Below are 8410 nucleotides of genomic sequence, written 5' to 3'. Positions count from 1 at the left end.
CTCACGTAGTGCCCAGGCTTGTATCCCAGCCTTGGTCTGGAGGACCAGGCAGTAGCTGGGTGTCTAGAATGGAGTCAGACATCCTGAGGGCTCAGGACTCTCCTCTGGGCCCCCACCTCACTTAGTCTCAGTTGAATTGCTGCTGAAGCCCCTCAAGGGCTCCTAGAATCCCAGAGTCTACCCGGAGCAAGCAGTCAGGAGTCTGTGCCTCAGTTTCCCCACTTGTGAAATCTGGGATAGACTAGTACTCCCCTGCAGGGATAGAAGAGGACCAGAGGGAGGCGCTGTTGTGCCTCAGACAAGCACTTGGCACAGAAACAGAGTTTAACATGTTTGTTGATGGTGCAGAAATATCACAGGATTAACATGTCATCTGTTGATGGTGCCGTTGCAAATACCATGATTTGTGCCCTGTTCTGGGTAATAGCACCCACCCAACCCCTGCCCTCCTGGGAGCCCCCAGACCCCATCACTGTCTACAGAGCCTCCCCAGAACAAAGATACGGGCTTGCGAGTGGAGCTCCCAAAGAACAAATTCCCTGATCACTAGCACGCCCAGGCGTGGGCACAGCTGCCTGGGGATGGGTGGGGCGGGGGCGGGCCAAGGATGGATGGCCACTGCAGCCCACTTGCTCAGCTCAGCAGAAACGAGGGCTGGCATAATGGGCTGGCGGCCCCCAGCTGCAACCAACTTCATTTTCTGCCACAATTAAATGATCGCGGACATGCGCTCATGTTCACTTATTCAATTACCTGAGCGGTCCTGAAGGACTCTCAAAGAAATAGCCATAAATAACGGGCCAGCTGCCCCAGGCTGTTATCCAGCCAACAAGCTGCTTCTCCCCCCACAGCCCCAGCTGACCCCCTCCCAGCAGTGTGGCGTTCCCCAGGAAGCCCTCCTGCTCCAGCCACAGTCTGAGGGTGGGTAGTAGAGGTGAATGCTACCCCGCTGGGAACCTCTGGGGGCCACCCTGGGCTTCTTCATCTGTCCAATGAGCCATCTTCGGGAGCTGCTAGGTGTCCCCGTCACAAGAGACTGTGGTCCTGGCCTTGCGTTTGACATAGGGGCTCCTTAGGAAGGAGGAAGAGGGGACCCTACACAGTCAGCATCCACCATGAAATCTCCCAGAAATGCCATGATCTGCGCCTTTATAGGTGCCACTTGTTGCTTTCCTCTGCCTGACTCTACATACACACTCACACACATGTACTCGCACACACTCATGCACACACACTAATACACACACACTAATACACACACATACACTCATGCACACACACTCATGCACACACACTCATGCACACACACTCATGCACACACACTCATGCACACACACTCATGCACACATACTCATGCACACACACTCCTGCACACACATACACTCATGCACACACACTCCTGCACACACATACACTCATGCACACACACTCATGCACACATGCACACACACTCATGCACACACACTCATGCACACACACTCCTGCACACACACACACTCATGCACACACACTCCTGCACACACACACTCATGCACACATGCACACACACTCATGCACACACACTCATGCACACACACTCATACACACACATACACTCATGCACACACACTCATGCACACACACTCATGCACACACACTCATGCACACACACTCATACACACACACTCATGCACACACACTCATGCACACATGCACACACACTCATGCACACACACTCATACACACATACACTCATGCACACACATACACTCATGCACACACATACACTCATGCACACATGCACACACACTCATGCACACACACTCATACACACACATACACTCATGCACACACATACACGCACACACTCCTGCACACACGTACTCGCACGCACTCCTGCACACATGCACACACACTCATGCACACACACTCATGCACACACACTCATGCACAACGCACACACTCATGTACACACACACACGCACACACTCATTCACACGTGTACACACATTTGTGCATACAAACATTCGTGCATACATGCACACACGTACACACACTCACACACATGCACACACATGTTGGGGACTATTATTTTCAGGTGTGTGACTTTTGTTTACGCTGCATTTGTTTAACTCTGTGAAGCTGTGTTACTGTGCCTGTCTGAAACACCTGATGGTTCTAATAAAGAGATGAACGACCAATAGCAAGGCAGGAGCAAGGATAGGCGGGGCTGGCAGACAAGAGAACAAGGAGAAGAGGACATCAGGGGCCAGTCACCCAGCTACACAGCAAGCCACGGAGAAGGAAATAAAGAAAGGTATCCAGAAACAGAGAAAGATAAAAGCCCAGAAGCAAAAGGTAGTTGAGATAACATAGGATAAGCTGACTAGAAACAAGCCGAGCGAAGACCAGGCATTCATAACTAAGAATAAGCCTCTGCGCGTGATTTATTTGGGAGCTGGGAAGCAGGCCCCTCAAAAAGCCAAAAGAGCAAAAAACATCACACAACACACACGCACACACACACTTATGCACACATGTACATGCATACACGCACATGCTCACGTGCACACAAGTACGCTCACATGTGCACATACACACATGCACTACGTATAGATGCCACATGTATACCGTGCATGCTACAGTGCACAGGTGGAGGTCAGACTTCAGGATTCTCTTCCTGTCCACCATGTGGGATGGGAGTCAAACTGAGGTCATCAGGCTTGGCGGCAAGTGCCTTTACCTTCTGAGCCATCTTGCCAGCCCTAACCACATCTTGGAGCAGGGTTATATGTATTACAGACTGGCTTCCAACTGCTGTGTGGTCAGGTCAGGAGCTGCTTAGGATTGAACTCTGTTTTTTGCATGTTAGGCAGAAGGACTCTTTCTGCTAGCTGAGCTACATCTCCAGCCCTGCTTCACTCTCTTCTTGTCTGGAGACTCCTACACGAACTTCAAGGCCTCACCACTTCTATGCTGCGGGTCCTGGGAAGCCTGTACCGGGAATCCTTATGGTAAGTAGATCAGTCTCTCTCACACCCCTCATGATTTGAGAGAGAATCCCAGCTTCAGTTAACACGTCCTGTGACCAAACTTGTCACTCATGAACTGACTAGAGGGTTAGAATGTGTGACCACCATATTGTCGCCACTCCCAACATCCATATTGCGTGGATCACTACTTCCAGTCACAGCAGAAATAGGTAAAGCGTGGGGGTCCTCATGTCAGTGCCTGCCCAGAACACTCTTTACAATATCCCTAAGAAAGTCACCCCGCTTTGCAGATCAGGGAACTGAAAGTTTGTGAGGTTGAGGTGCCTGTCCACGGTGGGTCTCATGGTCAGTGAGGGTCAGAGGCAGGAATTTGCACCCCAGCCTCTGCATCCACAGTCTAACCCAGGCAGTGAAAGGAACTGGCAGTGGCTGGGACTTGGGACAAGTTCTATTCTTCCTCTGGCCACCAAGAAGCCCAGCGGAATCCTTTCATCTCTCTGCAGAGTCCTTTGTCTCTCTTCCCCTGTGAAATGAAAGGACCAAGCAGGTGGCCTCCGAGGCACTGCGGCTCTGATATTCTGGGACTTTCTCTCTGCAGAGCTCTGTGCAGGCAGTGAGCCAATGAAGCTGTTAAAAAATCAAGGCAGGAAGATGCCCTGGGGCAGCAGCCCTCCCTCTCCTATATAGCCCAGGGAATGGCAACCTCCTCTGATGGGGTGCAGTCCTGGACTCTGAAAGAGGAAAAAGCCAGATGTGGGGGTGAGTCCCTGCACTCAGGAGGCCCAGCCTGAGGCTGAGGAAGCCAAGATCCTCCAAGTTGCACAAGCCTGGGCTCCCTGGGTGTGACAGGAGCTGGGCTGATCTGTTGGTTGGTGAAGCGCTTGAGCATGACACCCAAGTTCACAAGTTCAATACCAGAGCACAGGTTTTAAAAAAAAGCGGGGTGTGGTGGTGCATGTGTGTATTCCCAGGGCTGGAGATGCAGATAGACAGGTCCCAGGGGCCACGGCTCAGCCAGCCTCGCCTACTTAGCAGTTCCAGGCTCATGACAGGAACAGTGTTGGTGGCACCTGAGGAAGGACCCCCGAGGTTGTCCTCTGGCCTCTGCACTCACCCACATGCATGCATGTGTGTGCGTGTGTGTGTGTCTGTGTGTGTGCACACAGCACAAACTTAAACACATGGAGAGAAGGAGAAAGAAAGAAAGAAAAAAGATTTCAGCGATCAGCTGAAGGATGAGGCAAAGCATTGGGGCTAGCCTCTGCCTCTGTGTTGTGAACCAAGCAGCTGCCATCTTGGGGAGTTCATCTGTGCCCTTGCAAAAGAATCATTGGGCTTGCTGACTGTTCACAGCTTTCACAGAGGGTGGGAAGTCACCTGACCATCCCTAACCATCCCGTGGCGCCTACCACCAGTCGCGTGCAAGGGGGAAGGGTTCCGGTGCATAGGCCAGGGAGCCTAGAGGAGGGGCTGCATCCATGAGGCAACCCTCCTGCCTTCTGGGTAAAAGCTTTCTGGGTGCAGCCATTTGGGGGGAGCACCTACACCCCTGTAAGTAACCCTTCATCTGTGGTCTGGAAGGAAGCCCAGAAAACTCATTGGCCCACTAGAATATACCAGCAGATTCCTGCCTCAGTTTGTCCCTGGGACAGACAGTTCAGGAGAAGGGGTGAACATTGTTTAAGCTCCACAACCCCTGGAAGAAATTTTAGCGACAGATGGTCTTGGCTTTTGGCCACCATAGAGACCTCACAAACACTCCTCATGGATTGCTTACGAGCCAAGGGACATTATAGCAATGTTGCCAGCTGTAATTTAATCAGGTCCTCGGGGACGCTTGCTGGCTCTTCCGTGGGTTAAAGAGCTACAGGGACCGCTCTCTTGAGAGCTGCCTCGGTTTGGAAATCAGAGACCTAGGTCTTCAGTGTTGCCTCAGCCGGAGGCCCGTTACCCCACATGTATGCTCAGTGTTCCTGGCAAGCCCACTGCAGCCGCGTGCCCAGAGCGTCTTCCAGGCCAGCGGTGGCTCATGAAGCCAGGACAGTAACCTGCTGGCTCCATACTAACGGTCCCCTGTGGAGCGCTGGCAGCTGATTGGCTGGGTTTTATAGTTTTTGTTTGTGTCATGTTGGCCTTAAATTCATGGCAATCCCCCAGCTTCAGCCTTCCGAGTCCTGGGATTACAGGGATGAGACGCCATGCCCAGTTGAGGGTATTTTTATGTGACTCTGGGCTCATGACAGTAAGATAGGGCTTGGGAGGTGGGACTCAGAGCCTGGCTCCATCACCGACCCACTGGACCACGAGGTCTCTGCCTGATTCGTCAGCTGAAAAGACTGAGGTCTCACCTCGGGGTTGTGGGAGTGGGAGAGTCAGGTGAGGCCCAGAGCAGCCACCTCACTCCCCACCCCCACTCTCCCCAGCTGGAACTCACCAGGGCTCCCAGGGATGCAGGTGTGAATGCAGATGTCTTTAACCCCTCCCTCTCCCAGAACCGGGCCTCTCCACACACACACACCCCTGGCCTGCCATGCTATAACCCATGGGGGAGGGGGGAATCCAAGTGCTTCCCAGGCAGATCCTCAATCTGAGAGTCCAATGCCCCTGATCTGCAGCTTGTGGACACCTGGGTTTGTTGGAGCAGGTGGGGGTGAAGCCGTCTAGATCCCAGGAGGTCTTGGTGATGCAACTGTTGCAGGAGCCCGGCAGGAACCCAGCAGGAGCCCAGGGCGGAGCTCAATACCCAGACTGGATGGTTTCCCGCTGGGGCTGGGCACCTGGTTGTCCAGGTCTTCGGGCACTGGTGGGGAGCACTGCAGACCGCTGGCCTTCAGGTCTCCTCTCTGTGAAGGCTCAAGAGGACTTCATGCTAGCTTTGTAAAGATCCTGGTGGCAGCCCGGCAGCGGTGGCGCACGCCATTAACCCCAGCACTCGGGAGACAGAGACAGGTGAATCTTAGTGAGTTCGAGGCCAACCTGGTCGACAAAGTGAGTTCCAGTACAGCCAGGATTGTTACACAGAGAAACCTTGTCTCAAAACCACCCCCCTCGAAAAAGAAAAGATCCTGATGGCATGATAAAGGAATGGGTGTGCCCTGCTGGGGTGTGGTGTGCCTAGCCAAGGCTGGTAGTGTTTGTTTGCTTTTGATACCAGGTCTCCTGTGTCCCGGGCTGGCCTAGGATGAGGTTGTATTCCGGTTCTCCTGCCTCCGCCTCCCAAGTGCTGGGATTCCAGGTGTGCAGCCCACACGGCTGGAGGAGGGGCATTACCAGAACTCCGGGCAGGTCAGCAACCACCCATGTTTACGAGGCGAGACAGGGTGATGACACGTCCTGGATACGAATGTTGTTGTTCTGAGAGCTGGAACACTGGGTCATGGGAACAGAGAAGGGGCAGCCAGTACAGAGGGACACCTCGGGACTGTGATGACCCAGCCTGGGGCCTCAATTACCAGAAGCCAAGGAGAGAAAAGTACTCTCCCATTCTGCATGCCAGATATGAAGAAGCCAGAACCCAGAACGAATCCACATATTCATTCATTCATTCATTCATTCATTCCCTCAGTCACTCAGAAAACACCTTCGGGATAGCTGGGCCTGGGACAGGTGCACCAGTGCTGAGCAGCGCCCACCCCCCACCCCCATTCCTGCCAGGGGAAGGGACGAGCAGGGAGCCACCAGGCACAGGCTATCAGGAGGTTGAAGGCCTCCCAGGGTGACTCTCAGCTGGAATCTACAGAATAAGGAGGAGCCATCTAGGCAGAGAGGTGAGGGAAGGGCACTGGGGTCAGAGGGAGCAGAGGGGATAGGACCAGGGCTTTGGCAAGCAAGGAGATGCCACTGAGGCGGGCAGGGCTGGCCACTGCAGAAGGATTGAGACCTTATTCTGAGAACAGGGAGAGGCTGTGTGTGGCTTGGAGGTGTGGGAGCCCAGCAGAGTGAGGTCACTCCGAGGAGCAGGAGGTGGGTGGGCCCTGCGAGGAACAGCAACTGGAGAAATGTTTGTGGTTGATGATGGGTGGAGGGCTAGGGAAGGTGATATCAGGGGACGTCCAGCCTGCCGCAGAGGGGCCAGCCCATCCCTGTGCCTCGGAGGAATGGTTCTGCCAAAAGTCCCTGCCCACAGAGGAGGGTATGTAAGCCCAGCACCATGAAAGGTGGCATCAACACAGTGGTCCCCAGGAGACGGTGTTGTGCAAGTCAGGGCTGACGTCAGTGCTGGAACCAAAGAGCTGGGGATGGCTGGGGGAGGGGACTATGGGTGGACGGAGGTCCTGGAGAGAGGCTGAACAGCAGGCATCTCAGAAGTGAAGCTGGGCTTTGGAAAAATGGCACAGAGAGAGCCTGGCCGGGCCAAGGACAGAAATAAAGTGTCCTACTTGATTACGTAATAGAAGCTCCCACACCCGGCTCTGCTGTTTAGTAAAACTGTGTCTTTCTGTTGCATGGTGGGTCCTGACAGTGTTAATTAGATAAGAAAGAAAGCAGGTGGGGCCTGGCTTTTCAGAACAACAGGGAGCATGCAGTGGCCTCCTCAAGACCTGGGTTTGAGTCCAGACTCAGCCACTCAATAGCCACCAGCTTGGGTGGGAAGCTTCGTGTGTTCTAGACCCTCAAGGGACTGATGCTCAGTCCTGAGTGGCTCCAGGGTTCTAGACCCTCAAGGGACTGGCTGCTCGGTCCTGGGTGGCTCCAGGGTTCTAGACCCTCTAGGGACTGGCTGCTCGGTCCTGGGTGGCTCCAGGGTTCTAGACCCTCAAGGGACTGGCTGCTCGGTCCTGGGTGGCTCCAGGGTTCTAGAACCTTGAGGGACTGGCTGCTCAGTCCTGGGTGGCTCCAGGGTTCTAGACCCTCAAGGGACTGGCTGCTCGGTCCTGGGTGGCTCCAGGGTTCTAGAACCTTGAGGGACTGGCTGCTCAGTCCTGGGTGGCTCCAGGGTTCTAGACCCTCAAGGGACTGGCTGCTCAGTCCTGGGTGGCTCCAGGGTTCTAGAACCTTGAGGGACTGGCTGCTCAGTCCTGGGTGGCTTCAGGGTTCCCAGAATAGGCAGTAGAGAGCAGCCAAGGGGACAGAGAAGACTGAAGAAACCAGGATGGTAACCAGAGCTGTGCAATGGGTAGGGCCCAGCTGAGCAGCCTCACGTCCCTGGAAAATGCCACCTCAGGCTGGCCATACACGGAATCAATTGCCCAATTGGTGTTTTTGTTCATTTGTTTGTTGTTTTTAAGTGTGAGGGATAAAGGTCAGGCCAAGATCAGCCTTCACTTTTCAGATCAACCCCTAATTGGCCCATCCCACTTTCAACCAGAGGTCATCCTGTGGTGGGGACCACTCTGGTCTGCCACGGGGAGGCCTGTGTAGAGATGGGGAAAGGTCGGAAGGAAGGGGTCCCCTCAGGCTGCCTAGGCTTCCCTGTGTGCTTGGACTCTTGTGGCCAT

Source organism: Microtus pennsylvanicus, chromosome 7 (genome assembly GCF_037038515.1).
Source record: "Microtus pennsylvanicus isolate mMicPen1 chromosome 7, mMicPen1.hap1, whole genome shotgun sequence".
NCBI classification, from domain to species: Eukaryota; Metazoa; Chordata; class Mammalia; order Rodentia; family Cricetidae; genus Microtus; species Microtus pennsylvanicus.
The sequence above is the reverse complement of the archived record's forward strand: the minus strand, read 5'-3'. Positions refer to the sequence as shown.